We start from the raw sequence: 14,939 nt of genomic DNA on the forward strand, positions 1-14,939 counted from the left end.
CTGGTTAATGGGTGGTCTATCCAGATGCAAAGTAGAACCTGCAAGTCGGTCAGTTTTAAATGATCCAGACCAGATCACAGGTGGGTCCTTTGAAGTTAGTTGAGGTAGAAGTGTATTGATTTCATTTGGGACAATTCATTAACTCCAAGAATTCTAGAGCTTTAGGTCCAGCTCTGTCTTGTGCTACCATTTTCGAACCGATGCTGACACCTTAGTCAGTAACGCAGCTTTAAGATTAAGCCTGGGTGGAGTTTGTGGTGTTGCGCTACGCGGAACTCCAGGAAACTTCGAAAGCGGCAGAGTGCGTTCGAAAAATGCCATTTGCTGTAATTTTAAGGCGCTGGGTGTTTGTCTGTGCTGTGCATGGCACCATGCACAGCACAAGTGGGAACTACTTCCTTTCTGCTGCTTGAGTAGATTTCCAGTCAGGATGCAGCTTTCACAACACAAACGGACAGATTCTAAATGCGAGCAGGCGCGAACATGAGCAACCACTCAAATTGAGACTTCTGACCGCCTGCATTGAGAAATCTTGCAGAGAGGTGGATTTTCATCTCTCGCACTCGCCGACTTGATGTTGGCAAGCGTGAACGTGGAAAAAAAATACTCAGAGCTGAGTTTTTGGGAACTCCGCGAGCTCTGCGTAATGGAGTTCATCTTAAGACCTTAAGATCACCTTAAGACCTTAATATGCAACTTTGGTCAAGGTTGCTCTTGTCTTTCATCTATAATAGAATGTAACCTCTGCTGTTGACTATTGACACCTGCTTTCAATGGATACACTGGCTATTGTATCCTACATTGATGATTATCAGAGAGGAGTCTCATTGAGGACCAGTGAGAAGGAAAAGTTACTTGTAATTCTAGTTCTGCATCATAGGTCTTCACTGGTCATAAACATTCCTACAACCTCCCTAATTCTCAATACCTTCAACAGTAATGAACCTTCAGTGGTTCAGCAGTTGACTTCCAAGACAAACTGAGACTAAGAGGCAAACTGCTAGTGCTGTGCATGTTTCGGAGATGGGAGAGGCTCACTCATTAAAGGAAGACCATGTATTTTTTAACCATTTGCACTCTTGATCTAGAAGCCATCCTTGTCACTCATTTTTCTCTTCTGCACCTCAAGTGTTCAGAATTGGCTGTTAATAATGTAAGACATTTAAGACCTGGCCTTGTACATAGCTGTAGCGTGCCCACAAGACTATTGTATTTCCCCAAAAAATAGTAGATAATACATAAATAAATATAAAGAAGGGGGTTTTCTGAGCAGGCGACATCCATTGGATGGTGAAACTGCCATTCGCATTATGGTTCCTCCAACGACTGCATACAGCATGGGGTAACAGGTCAGGCCACTTTCCCTATTGGCTCTCCTAACTTTGATTTAGTGCAGGAAAGTCTCTGTACAGCCTCTAAAATAGTTAATTTCTTCTCAGTGACAAAGCTGGTTAAAATCCAACACCTGTAGACACCCGGTGCATACCCCATCACAGCTTCCAACAATATAGCACACAAGAGAGGTCTCCCTTACTCACCCTTGTCGCAGAGTGAAAGGCACCTTCACTTCTCTAGTATGCTCGTGTGTGCATCGTGTGTTAATCCAGTACCTGTAGGCACCGGTGCACTCCCCGTGACTGCCCCCGCTATCACTGCACCACACGAGAGAGGTCTCACTAACTGTATTCCTCATAACCAATTGAACAATTAAGTTGTTCAGAAAGAATGGATGCAGAGAGAGCCCCACACACATCAATGGTTTACTCATTCAAAAACAGCTCTCTCCATGGTAAGATAAGTAGATATTACACCTTCAGGGCCATTATAGGGAGTGTGAAGAACACACTAGGAGATCACCAACAGTGCTCCTACTGGGGGTGTGCAGATCACACCAGGAGTTCACGAGCAGTGCCTTTACAGGGGGTGTGCAGGACACACAAGGAGATCACCAACATTGCCTGTATAGGGACACTGCAGAACACACCTGGAGATCATCAGCAGTGCCCTTACAGGGATGTGCAAAACACACCAAGAAATCACCAGCAGTGCCTGTACAGGGATGTGCAGAAAACACCAAGAAATCACCAGCAGTGCCCTTACAGGGATGTGCAGAACACAGCAGGAGATCACAAACAGTGCTCTTACAGGGGGTGTACAGAACACATCAAGTAATCACCAGCAGTGCCTTTACAGGGGGTGCAGAGAACACCAGAAGATCACCAGAAGTGCCCTTACATGGGGTTTGCAGCACACACCAGAGTTTACCAGCAGTGGCCTTACAGGGGGTGTGCAGAACACACCAGGAGATCAACAGAAGTACTACAAGGGGTGTTCCGAACAAACCAGGAGTTTACCATCACTACACGTAAAGGTGGTGTGCAGAACACACCTGGAGTTCATTGCAGTGCTCTTACAGGGGTTGTGCAGAATACACCAGGAGTTTATCTGCAGTGTCAGGGACTAGAGCTCACACTTTATATCCCTCTTCCTAATTGTAAACATGTATGATGGCATGTACATATGTGAATGATGTTTTTTGTCCTTCTGGATTGCCTGACAGAGCTGAATACATGGGGCACTGAGCACATCTTAATACACAGACATAATAGACCTGAGAGTCGTGACACTCATGGACATGTGTGCTTCCAAGTTGTGTCCACCCACTTCTCACACATGCAAGGGATGAGGATGGCCGCTGAATTAAAAACTGTCATTGCGCATGCAGTTTAGAGCGCTGCACTGAGTCACAGTGCTGGTGTGTTTAGTAGTAGTGCCATAAAGTGTTGGTGTGTTTAGTATTGTTGTCGTTAAGGTACCATATTATTCAGAGACTGTCTTCAAAGATTTTGATCTGTTGTTTTGTGCTGTTGCAGATGTGCCGCATTGTGACCCTGCCTGTGCTGATAATGAGCTGTGTAGGAACATTGCAGGGTATGCCGAGTGCAAGTGTCAAAAAAACATATACCTAAATGCAAGTAAGTATGTAAGGTTCTTATGAATCGATGCATTCACATATAGTGAGCGCAGCATTATAATACCGCACTCCACAGTCACATGAACCTACATGAACACAATTGAGTAAGACAGCACAGCATCTTCACTCTACACAGACCTAAAATATAATTCATACATGCATTTCCCTAACCAGAACAGATAGCAGCATTTTTCTATGCAGATATAGCTGACCCAGAGATGGACAGAAGGCATATGAAGCAATGAAAAAGAAACAGCAATGAAATTAACAGATATGGTTGTGGTGCAGTCCATAACTCATTCCACCCCATCTGCACCAGGATACCCTCATGGATGAGAGTACATCTAACACATAAACAGATCATAACATAACATTACTCTGTGTATGACATCACACATGACATTGTTGATGACATCAAAAGTGACATCATTGATGTCATCCCTTATTACATCTAGCACATTTCAAGCTATATTTAGTTTGAGTGAGAACCATGACTGAGTTACAACCATGTAGTTAGTGTCAGGACCTGCTCCACAGGAACCGATTGATGAACAAAGGGGTCCACCTCCTGACGTTACCAACCCCCTGAATGTTATACACAGGGGGTTCGAACCATCAGGCGAGGGATAAATAATGAAAAAGAGACCGGGGACGGGAAGGGGTCAGCAGGGACAAGGGATCTGAAATGACAGAAGCAAAAGCTTTATAACCCCTGCCAATAATCTGACTAACCACAATACAACTCAACAGACCGCTGAATACCTTAAGTGTCTGTACACAGTCCGCCAATATGTCTAACGGTTTAACAGTTCTGTTTCCTGTAATGAAAGACACTTGTTAACACATATATCTTACACATGTACATGCTCTTGGAAATGCACACCCTGTGAGAATACACACCATTTCATGTGGAAATGAACTTCAGATTATTGATCCCTCCCTGGTTTTTTGAACATGTTCCTCTAAATAATTCTTTGAGATTAGCACAGTTCATAGTCTGAACACTTTAAAAACGATTTTGCAGTAATACCACACTTCATCGATTCATATAGCAATGTTTTGTCCCCTAGTAAACGTTAGGCTATTCCTTTTAGTTCCACAATGTTTTATCCGTGGAAGCACTTAAGCGATAGACAAAGTCTTTATCCAAATTAACGGCAACGTGTGGTTGTGACCGCCACTACGTTCCGCTAAGAACACAAATCAAATGCACAACTCAACTTCTTGTACACAACGGCAACGTGTGGTTATGACCGCCACTACGTTCCGCTATGTAATCAAACCAAAGGCACAACCTGATTTCCTTTTGACAACGGCAACGTGTGGTTGTGACCGCCACTACGTTCCGCTATATCAATAAACACCAATCACCAATCACACGCCAGTAGCATGTAGTGAGCCCACCACTATGCTCCGGACTAACACGGGACAAGGTAAGATCCTTTCCTGAAATCCACCACGGAAGCTTGCAGCGTCCGCCGCTAAGCTCCGGGTAACGTTTACACGCACCAAAACGGTGCGTGCCGATTGAAAAGCGAAGGTCACAGTTTAACGTTGCCGGTAGGCGCCCGAGGCCAGGGCTCCTTCCCGGTTTGGGGAACCAATACCTTAAAGTGGAAACGGAGCAGGAATCAGCGCTCCCGCTTCTCTGCAGACATTAACAGCTCGATCAGCGCAGGACCTCCCAACAAGGCAAGAGACACAGACATAGGACTAAGAATTACTTGCAACGAGTTTCCTGCCTCATCACACTATATACTTCCTCCTTGCAAGGATCATGGGATATGTAGTTCCCAAAGATTAGGTAGGCGCTGAATGCTGGAACCTGACAGTTAGACCTGGCACCATTGGTGTGGGTCTCCCTTCCATTTCATTTATGCCTTTACCTCCTGTGTTTTGCTGAGCGGTGGACTCCATTTTTGTTGGTCTAGATCCTTTGAGCAGTATGCCACTGCTGTGCTCCCTTTGAAAAGTGTTATTGTGGATTAGTGATGCCATGATTGGCTTATTTGATTTACCTGTCAGACCCTCGTACAGTGCAGTATGTGTGCCCAGGGTGTAAATCAAATGCTGCTGGTGGGCTTGCTTGCAGCACTGGTTGTGACATCCACCAAAGCAGCCTGTAGAATGTAACTCTGGCCTACCATTGCAGAGCCTGTGTGCAGTATGGGACTGACATGTCGACTTGGCAAGTGCACACACTTGCCAGTCCCTAAAACTTCCCTTTTCTAAATATCAGTCAAGCCTAAGGTACACCCAAGATACCCCTGTGTGCAGGGTGCATTGCATGTGGGGGTAGGACATGCTCTGATGTGTATGGCATGTCCTGATTGTGAAAGACTGCCAATTTCATGTTTTACTGTTACAAGGCTATCTGTTCCCATAGGCCAGAATGGGGAGTTGGTTTAAAACATCCCATAAACATAACTGAACCTAGGAACGAGATGGGAAAATAAAGTTTAGTACGCTTGAACTCAGATTGTTAAAATACATCTTTTAGTGAGGGTGATTTTTATATTCTGTGTTTGAAAATGCAACTTTTAGAAATTAGGTATTTTCTTGCCTAACCATCCAGTGTGCCTCTGCTAGGTTGGTTTATTGCATGACTGGCTTTTGGATGACAGGGGTTGGAAAAATCAAGAATTGGACAACTCACTAAGAAACCTGGGTGGGTAAATTATTGCCATAAACAATGTTTCCTGTGGAATAATAAAATCATATATAGATAATAAGATGCACAATCACAATGGAAGGGTTAAAATGATGTCAGAGGGCGGCACTCAGTGGGTAGCTGAGCACTGTTACTGTGTTGATGATACACAGAGACGCGTATGAAGACGGTGATGAGGAACTCTGGAGTTGGTGTCAATCACAAGAGGTGCTGTTGCGCTGACCTGTGAATCACGAATGTTCAATATGGTGGTCTGTACCTACATGTGTTGTGAAGCCCATCTATAGAAGCGAGTATTTTTCAATGAAGACGAATCGTTCAATAATTACAGTCCTCAAAGCGTGTGATGATCCACTACACGGGCAGCACAATAGCGTCAGTCTGGCTGCTGTTGGCCAAAGTCCTTGTATATAAAATTTTGTTTGTCAAATATAAAATACGATTGTATCAAACCAAAACCATAGGTGTATGTGGTTTCTTCGCCCTCTAACATAATTTTAACCCTTCCATTGCAATTGTGCATCTTATTATCTATATAGGATTCTATTATTAAACAGGAACCACTGTTTCTGACAATAAGGGGCTGGAGAAGGGCCGTGGCTCCAGAAGTCTGAAGCGTCAGGGCTGGGCTAAATACACCTGGGCTGCACTTAGAGGGGAGGAGATTTCCTTTCACCTGCCTGGGCCTGGTCTGCCGTCAACAATGCTGTCTCCACCCCCACCTCCACCTCAACTGGTTTTGTCTGGGCACAGACACTCTCTGCCTTCGGAGAACAAAGGATTTCTGTGGATGAAAAGAGATGAATAGACTCCAGAATTTTTTGATCACTTCTGGGAAATCAAGAGGAACCTTTGCCAAGGAGAAGAGCAGGATAAGCTGAGGAGGAACACTGCCCTGTGCTGTTTGCTGTCTGATGTTGGCCTGCAGTGGCTGCTTGATGCCAAGGAAAGGAGAAAAAGGACTTTGCTGTTTGCTTTGTCACCTGTTTGAAGAAATGATCTCCAAAGGCGTGAAACAGAGATTGCCTCTTCTCTGAAGTCTCAGGGACATCTCTTCTGTCTCGCTGTATCTGGAACTGCTGCTTCAGCTGCAGCAAAAGGAAATTGCAACACCGAGGCTGGCGAGTGATGACGTAACCTGCACCGAAGCCGTGGGTACCGATGGTGAAGAGCACAACACACAGCCCCAACTTGCACTGTAGGACCGACGCCTGCGGACGCCATGCCGCATTGACTCCGGAGACATCATTGAGACCGCTGCCTGCACCAGGGCCGAGGAAACCGCTTGTGACATTCACGACACACCGTCCCGAGTTGCACCGCAGTCCCGACTTCATTGATGCTGGTGCTTCATCAACGCAGAGCTGGTTCTCGATGTGGATGACTCCCGAATCCGTCGACATTGCACCAATGTAAGGAACCACCGCCCCGCCGACATTCATGACATCACCTCCCCGACACAGTAGGGAAAGTACGTCACACCTCCCCTGCTCTGCAGGCGATAACAAAGCATCACCTCCCCGACGCCTTGTACCGTCTGTGCGTTCATCAATTCTATTCTATCCTTTTTTTTGTCTTTATCGTTCGAACCATGTAATGTAGTTGTTTTCAGAACCTAAACCCTGGTGGGCCTTTACCCCCCACTCAGTATTGATTTTTACATAAAGTATTTGTTCAATTTCAGTTCATATTTCCTTCCTGCACGTTGAAGCCATTTAAGTGTTGTTGACTTGACAATATCCAGATGCATGTGATGAATAGCTTGTGCAAGAAGGAGCGCCCCCCTCGCCTTTCCAGCTGCAAACCCGGAAGGGCGCGTGGGCATTAACAGCAGACAAAGCTTTCAGGATCGTGCGTTTGGGATTTGAGCCACACTAATGTGGTGTTAGTAATTGCACGTCACGTTTAAGGGAGTTGCTACATTGAGTAAGGAAGAAAATGTAAAACATTTCAATGAGCTCATCAACACACCATTAGTATTGCACTTAAATGTAGGCTGGGGCTCCCAGCAAATACACAAAGGCAAGTGAGCCAAGTTGGTGAAAGTAGCATTTACATAGCGCTTTCCCTCCCACTGCACGGCCTACATCGCTTTCTGATAGAACTGAGGAGTAGACGTCTGCTTCCAAATCTAAAGCCACCCGCACCTTTTCACCTTAATACTTTTTTCCCAGATTTACTATTACCGCAGGGTGTGATGACCCCTGTTCGAGTGAGGTGTGACTGTATTTTAACTCCTGTTGGGCCACAGAACTGGGAATACTGGTGCAATTTTTTCATTTATCAAACATTTCCGCACATTTTTCACTCATTCGGAAGAGCCTTTACCAGATATGTCCTGACCGCTTTTGACTAATGAAATGTGTGTGGGGAAACCCCAAAATGCAGGGGTTTACTTGGTCAGTAAGATTAGTGGGGGGGAGGGGTGATCTTCAGATTTCCCAACAATATTATGTTAAAACACATTATACCACAAGCAGGGTGCCCAAGAGGTTCTTAAAGGGCAATCAAAAGGGAGAACAATGCAAATTGGTTGGGGTACTCAGTGAGAGAAAAAACAATATTTTGTAAAATAACCAGCATTTTTTAAGGCTTTCAAAACAGAGATGGAGAGAGCGTGTGAGAATGTTTGTCTCTGTGTAGTAAAAAGTACTTGTGAAATCCGACAGACACTTCACCAAACCCAACTAAAAACACCTGTATCCAGGTATATACCAGAAAATATGTTTATCAAGAGGGTGGCACACCCCAAACACCCTCCTGAAGATACACCGCTGCAACAATCCTCTCTTAATCAAGACAATTGGGAAGCTTGCAAACAGGACCTTTGATAGGTCTGACGATATTAGATATTAGAACATATACAAGAGAGTAGTTGGTCTAACGGCTAGGGCGGTTGACCTTGAATCTGGGGATCTGGGTTCGAGTCTCTGCAATGACGCTGTATATGCTGTGATTCTGGGCAAAATATTTATTATTTATTCTCCCTGTGCCTATCAAAAAATTAATGTGTCCTCATATAATGCAACTGGTGCTATGAAAAGCGTTCTGATACCCGATTTGGGTCAAGTTCGCGCTATATAAAACTCTGTAAAATAAAAAAAAAATTACCATGTCAGAACATTTTTATGAGTTCACAGCTTGTAACAAGGCCTCCACAAATATATAGAAACCTTGAAGGTGTTGGGTAAAATGGCAGAAAAAGTCTCGACCACTGGCAGTCGCCTTGGTCCCTTAATGTGGGCAATTGTTTGTCTCCCGCTGAGACACTGCAGACAGGGACCAGTCACTTGCAGATCAGCCATGGTCCAGCCTGAACTGCCTGCCCAGGTCCCACCTGGGAGGGAACACAGGAACTATAGACTGGTTCTTTTTGAGGGTTTCTTTTTATTTTGCAGCATCGTGCACAGCCGGGAGAGTACCTGGAAAGAGCTTTGCAACGTGAATTTGCAGATGAAGTGTTCGTGGAGCCGAGTCAGTAAAAGAGAAGAAAGTGGTGCATTAATAATGACAAAACGAGGACTAACTTCAAAATATAAACAGTTCGTCCACATCCCACTGAATTGTTTAACTTCCATAATCCCGAAGTTCTAATAAATATATGAATATGCCCATTTCACATGTTATACACCTGAACAATGGGCACATCTTCTTAAGTGAATTCAGATGCGGAAGATGCACTGCTATATTTTGTTCCAAGATAATCATAAAGTTGGTGAGTATTGAGTTTTTAGTGGTGCTCAACCAGGAGGCGTCGAGGGTCCAACGGCGCCGGTTGAAATACTTGAGAAAGTGAGACTAGAGGAGCTCTAGTTGCATCCCATGGTTGGCACACATCTTATTTGTCTTTCCTTATTGCAAGAAAACGGCTTTCATTCGCTGTTGTGATGTTAATCATTTTATTATGTTTCTTAGTTCAAATTTCCATGTTTAGAAAATCAGTTCAATAAATCATTTCAAAGTTCATTCCAGATCATGATAGTCATTTGTAAAAATCAGGCTCTGTCATTTATATGTGTCCAATGCATTTCGGGCATTGATGGCAAGCCCTTCGTCAGGGAATTGACACTGAAAGTAATGATAATAACATAAATTAATATGAGACCTAGGGTGTGAATGTATTGAAAAACGATGCAAACAAAAGGCAGAATATATCAGCATTACATGTCCAAGGTAATGGCGTGGTGATTGTTAAAAAAAACAACTCGTGGTAAGTAACGTTTGTACATGGTGGGGTATACAATTGCCAAAAAACGATTCAAACGAAAGACAGGATATAACAGCATTATGTGTCCAAGGTAATTGCGTAATGGTTTACACATGGTGCTATATAAAAAATAGATTCTGGGATTACAAATGCGTGACTAGGTAAACGGTTACACCCGACTTCACTTACATGCCTGCTGGTCAAGAGGTTATAGCGTGATCTAAAGAAAGGGAAAGATAAACAAAGACCCGTCAGCGCCTCTGGGCGTGCGGTACTCCGTGATTCTCGCGTCTTGTAATAGTGGGGTTGTAAACACTAACCTGCTTGGAATCTGAACGGAGTTTAATCGGCCGGTGATCGTCTCCTGTAGAACGCCGGTGAAAGCGATGGCTTCCCGCGTTAGTTTAATTCGAAAGTCGGGAATCACGTGATTGGTCACATGTGATAGAATGGGTAAACAGACTGAGGAAGTCGTACTACGAGGGGAGAATGAGCAAAAAAGGGGGGTCTAAGTGGTTATGTAGAAAAAAATGGTTTGGGTCGAATATTAGATTTTATATCGAGCCATAAAGAACTGTAAACACGAAAGGTAGAAAAAATAGGACAAAACGTCACTATGAGATTAACGGTACGAATTCTGAAAGCAGAAATGGGGGTTGGGGTTAGTCTGGTAATAGGAACCCAATGAAATCAAAATGTAAAATCCAAATGTGTTGTGAAGTGAGGTATGATGTGTCAATAGTATAAGGAACATACACATTAACAACCAAGTCGATATACAGAGCAAATACTTCACAGGTAGCATGCAAATTCTATTCTTTCATTCAACCCAATAGGATTCTGGGTTGATAATTTCTGAATCCAATAATTTTCTCTTCTTAGGAGAAATTTGTTATTGTCTCTCCCTTCTTGTTTGGATACAGTCTCAAGAACAATGAACTTTATTTGAGAGACATTGTGGGATTTCTCAACAAAATGAGCCGATAGTGCTGATTTAGAGTTTCTCAGTCGGATGTTTGACTTATGTTCCGTGAGACGGACTTTGATACGTCGTTCGGTTTTCCCGATGTACATTTTCCCACATGGGCATTTTATCCCATAAATCAAATTGGCAGTATCGCAAGTTGCGTTCACTTTAAGTTTAATGGCGTGACCTTGACTTGGGTGGTTGATGATGTTCCCTTTGATTATGTTATTGCAGTCACCGCAATTTAGACAAGGTTTAGTTCCTATGTAGGTGATGTTTTCTTCTGGTTTATGCTGAAGGATTTCTCCCAAGTTTTTTGCCCTGGTATATGCAATAATAGGTGGTTGAATGAATGCATTTCTGAAATCTGGTTCCATATTGAGTATTGCCCAATGTCTCATGATGATCTGTTTGTATTTTCTACTGCTCGTGGAGTATTTGGAAACCACTACTGTCCGTGTTTGCTCTGTTTTCATAGTTGGTGTTAAAAGTTTGGGTCTATCCTGTTTATCAATTCTCAATTTGGTTTCTTCGATTAGGGTCTTGGGGTAACCTCTACTCATAAATTTTTGTGACATCTCTGTGAGTCTTTGTTTGAGTGTTGTTGTGTCCGAGGTGATCCTTTTAACTCTCGCCATTTGTGAATATGGTAAGTTACGTATCAAATTAGGTTCATGGAAGCTAGAATGCAGTAGCATGTTTTTCCTGTCGGTGGGTTTTACGTAAAGATCAGTGATAAATCCATGAGGGGTTACCGCAACCTTCACATCCAGAAAGTTGACCGACGTGTCTGAAATGTCCCAGGTGAGTTGGATCCTCTGGTCGATGGTATTGAATTTGATAAGTTCCATTCTCAGTGACTCTTCTGTGTCAGTCCATATGATGAAGTAATCATCAGTGTATCGGATTAACATCTTTAGATGGTTAGTCCAATTAGTGTTCTTAAGGATATGCTGTGTTTCATACCAATGCATGAACAGATTCGCATACACGGGTGCGGCCGAATTGCCCATGGCCATCCCGGTGAGTTGTTGGTACCATTCATCTCGAGTTTTGAAGTAGCTATGGTATAAGGTGAAATGCATGAGTTCCATTAGGAACAGTTGAAAATCCTGGTCTAGATCAGTGTTTAAGAGTGCTGATTCCAAGGCTTCTATCCCCATATCATGGGGTATGCTCGTATATAGACTGCACACATCCGCGGTACATAAGATCACTTTTTCCGTGGCGTTGAGTTTGATTTGTTGTAGTTTGAGTAGAAAATGTGTTGTGTCTTTGATATACGTTTCCATGGATTGCACTGAGGGTTGTAAATATCTGTCAATCAATTGACCGATCGGTTGGTGTAGGCTGCCTCGAGTGGAGACTATGGGTCTCATGGGGGGGTTTGTAAGGTTTTTGTGGATCTTATGGTACCATTCTAAGTATTGGACTCCTCGGATTGGTGGTAGTGAGGAAATTTTTTGTCCTGTCTGTGATAGTCCCTTGTTTGTGTGCTTGATCGAAGGAGCAAAATATAAAACAATTACTTTATCTATCAAAGAGAAAAACCAACAACTACATGCTAGTACCCTCATTAAGTACCACAGAAATAAACGCATACCTCGGGGATTAAGAATTGCACTTAAACCATCTCTATGCAAACATTCCAAAAAATTCCAGGAACGCTGGTATGAGATACTTAACAAGTGCTCACTGGATCTAATTCTTCTAATTATTCAAGAACTTTCATCTATCTTGGAAGAACTTTCCAATGAAATAGAGGAAACATCAACCGAATTATCTAAAATGATGTCAGAGGAAGAACTCAAAACCACCTTGGAAGACATTAAAAGTCAAATTGACCATCACTCTAGAGAGATCAATGAGCGTAAAATCAGGAAATTTAAGCGGGACACCTTGGACTATAGACTGGGAGAGGTCTATACGTGGGCCGACGTTTACGCCCAAAAACGACGAAACCGCCCCTATAATTCTAACACGGATACTTCATCTACTGACAGTGAATCAGGTCAAAAACCGCGTAAACCACAAACTACACGAACCCCACAAGACCTCACATCTACAGTGGAACCAACTACTAGTCAAACACATGAGAGCAGCCCTTTTTTAGACCAGGGCCAAGCCCAAAAAGGAGACCCAGGAGAGGGCAAAGAAAAGGAAAAGGAGAAAGAAAGGGACCCTCCGAATACCCGGAGCACGACGGCCACAACCAAAGAGAAGGAGAAGAAACCCAAAAAAAGTTAACTACAGAACACCTAGTAATTAACATCAGCGACCAGAAGTTCAATGCACATGAAATGAAGTTATTAGAGAAAGGAACTTCATTTGTACCTACCACTTCCACAGATCACCTGGAATTAGAAGTGAGTTTTTTCAAACTAATGCGAAAACTCAAACTTAGACATTTTTTTGACAACGTTGTACCAGAACGTCCACAGCAAGACCAACTACTGGGACTACGTCCACAGAGTTCATTCCAAGCTCCAACTAGCCACAAAACACTTGATCTTTTTGAAAATTTAGTCAAACAGGATCTCAGGAAAATTAAACATATCAAACCTAAAGTCAGAAACATCACACAAAAAGATTGGGATACACTGAGCAGAATGGCAAAGAACAACCAAATCACCTTCACCAAAGCCGACAAAGGGGGAGCGATTGTCATTATGAACACATCGATGTACAATGACAAAATCACAGAACATGTGATGGACATGGCAACCTACAAGAAATTGGACTTCAACCCCACCATGGAATATTCCAACACCCTAAGAAATATCATCGATCAAGCACACAAACAAGGGACTATCACAGACAGGACAAAAAATTTCCTCACTACCACCAATCCGAGGAGTCCAATACTTAGAATGGTACCTAAGATCCACAAAAACCTTACAAACCCCCCCATGAGACCCATAGTCTCCACTCGAGGCAGCCTACACCAACCGATTGGTCAATTGATTGACAGATATTTACAACCCTCAGTGCAATCCATGGAAACGTATATCAAAGACACAACACATTTTCTACTCAAACTACAACAAATCAAACTCAACGCCACGGAAAAAGTGATCTTATGTACCGCGGATGTGTGCAGTCTATATACGAGCTTACCCCATGATATGGGGATAGAAGCCTTGGAATCAGCACTCTTAAACACTGATCTAGACCAGGATTTTCAACTGTTCCTAATGGAACTCATGCATTTCACCTTATACCATAGCTACTTCAAAACTCGAGATGAATGGTACCAACAACTCACCGGGATGGCCATGGGCAATTCGGCCGCATCCGTGTATGCGAATCTGTTCATGCATTGGTATGAAACACAGCATATCCTTAAGAACACTAATTGGACTAACCATCTAAAGATGTTAATCCGATACATTGATGATTACTTCATCATATGGACTGACACAGAAGAGTCACTGAGAATGGAACTTATCAAATTCAATACCATGGACCAGAGGATCCAACTCACCTGGGACATTTCAGACACGTCGGTCAACTTTCTGGATGTGAAGGTTGCGGTAACCCCTCATGGATTTATCACTGATCTTTACGTAAAACCCACCGACAGGAACAACATGCTACTGCATTCTAGCTTCCATGAACCTAATTTGATACGTAACTTACCATATTCACAAATGGCGAGAGTTAAAAGGATCACCTCGGACACAACAACACTCAAACAAAGACTCACAGAGATGTCACAAAAATTTATGAGTAGAGGTTACCCCAAGACCCTAATCGAAGAAACCAAATTGAGAATTGATAAACAGGATAGACCCAAACTTTTAACACCAACTATGAAAACAGAGCAAACACGGACAGTAGTGGTTTCCAAATACTCCACGAGCAGTAGAAAATACAAACAGATCATCATGAGACATTGAGCAATACTCAATATGGAACCAGATTTCAGAAATGCATTTATTCAACCACCTATATTTGCATATACCAGGGCAAAAAACTTGGGAGAAATCCTTCAGCATAAACCAGAAGAAAACATCACCTACACAGGAACTAAACCTTGTCTAAATTGCGGTAACTGCAATAACATAATCAAAGGGAACATCATCAACCACCCAAGTCAAGGTCACGCCATTAAACTTAA

At 43.1% G+C, this 14,939-nt stretch overlaps 1 protein-coding gene across 1 annotated transcript in view; it reads left to right on the top strand.

The window, feature by feature from the left end:
• The first annotated feature begins 2,876 nt into the window (after positions 1 to 2,876).
• The window catches only part of LOC147725080 (uromodulin-like), a 194,144-nt gene continuing 182,081 nt past the window's right edge, over positions 2,877 to 14,939 (top strand). The window contains exon 1 of the mRNA XM_086918162.1: positions 2,877 to 2,975. The gene's annotated coding sequence lies outside the window, so the exon portion shown is untranslated. The remainder of the gene's footprint in view (positions 2,976 to 14,939) is intronic.

This window comes from Lissotriton vulgaris, chromosome 4_1 (assembly GCF_964263255.1).
Source record: "Lissotriton vulgaris chromosome 4_1, aLisVul1.2, whole genome shotgun sequence".
Lineage (NCBI taxonomy): Eukaryota > Metazoa > Chordata > Amphibia > Caudata > Salamandridae > Lissotriton > Lissotriton vulgaris.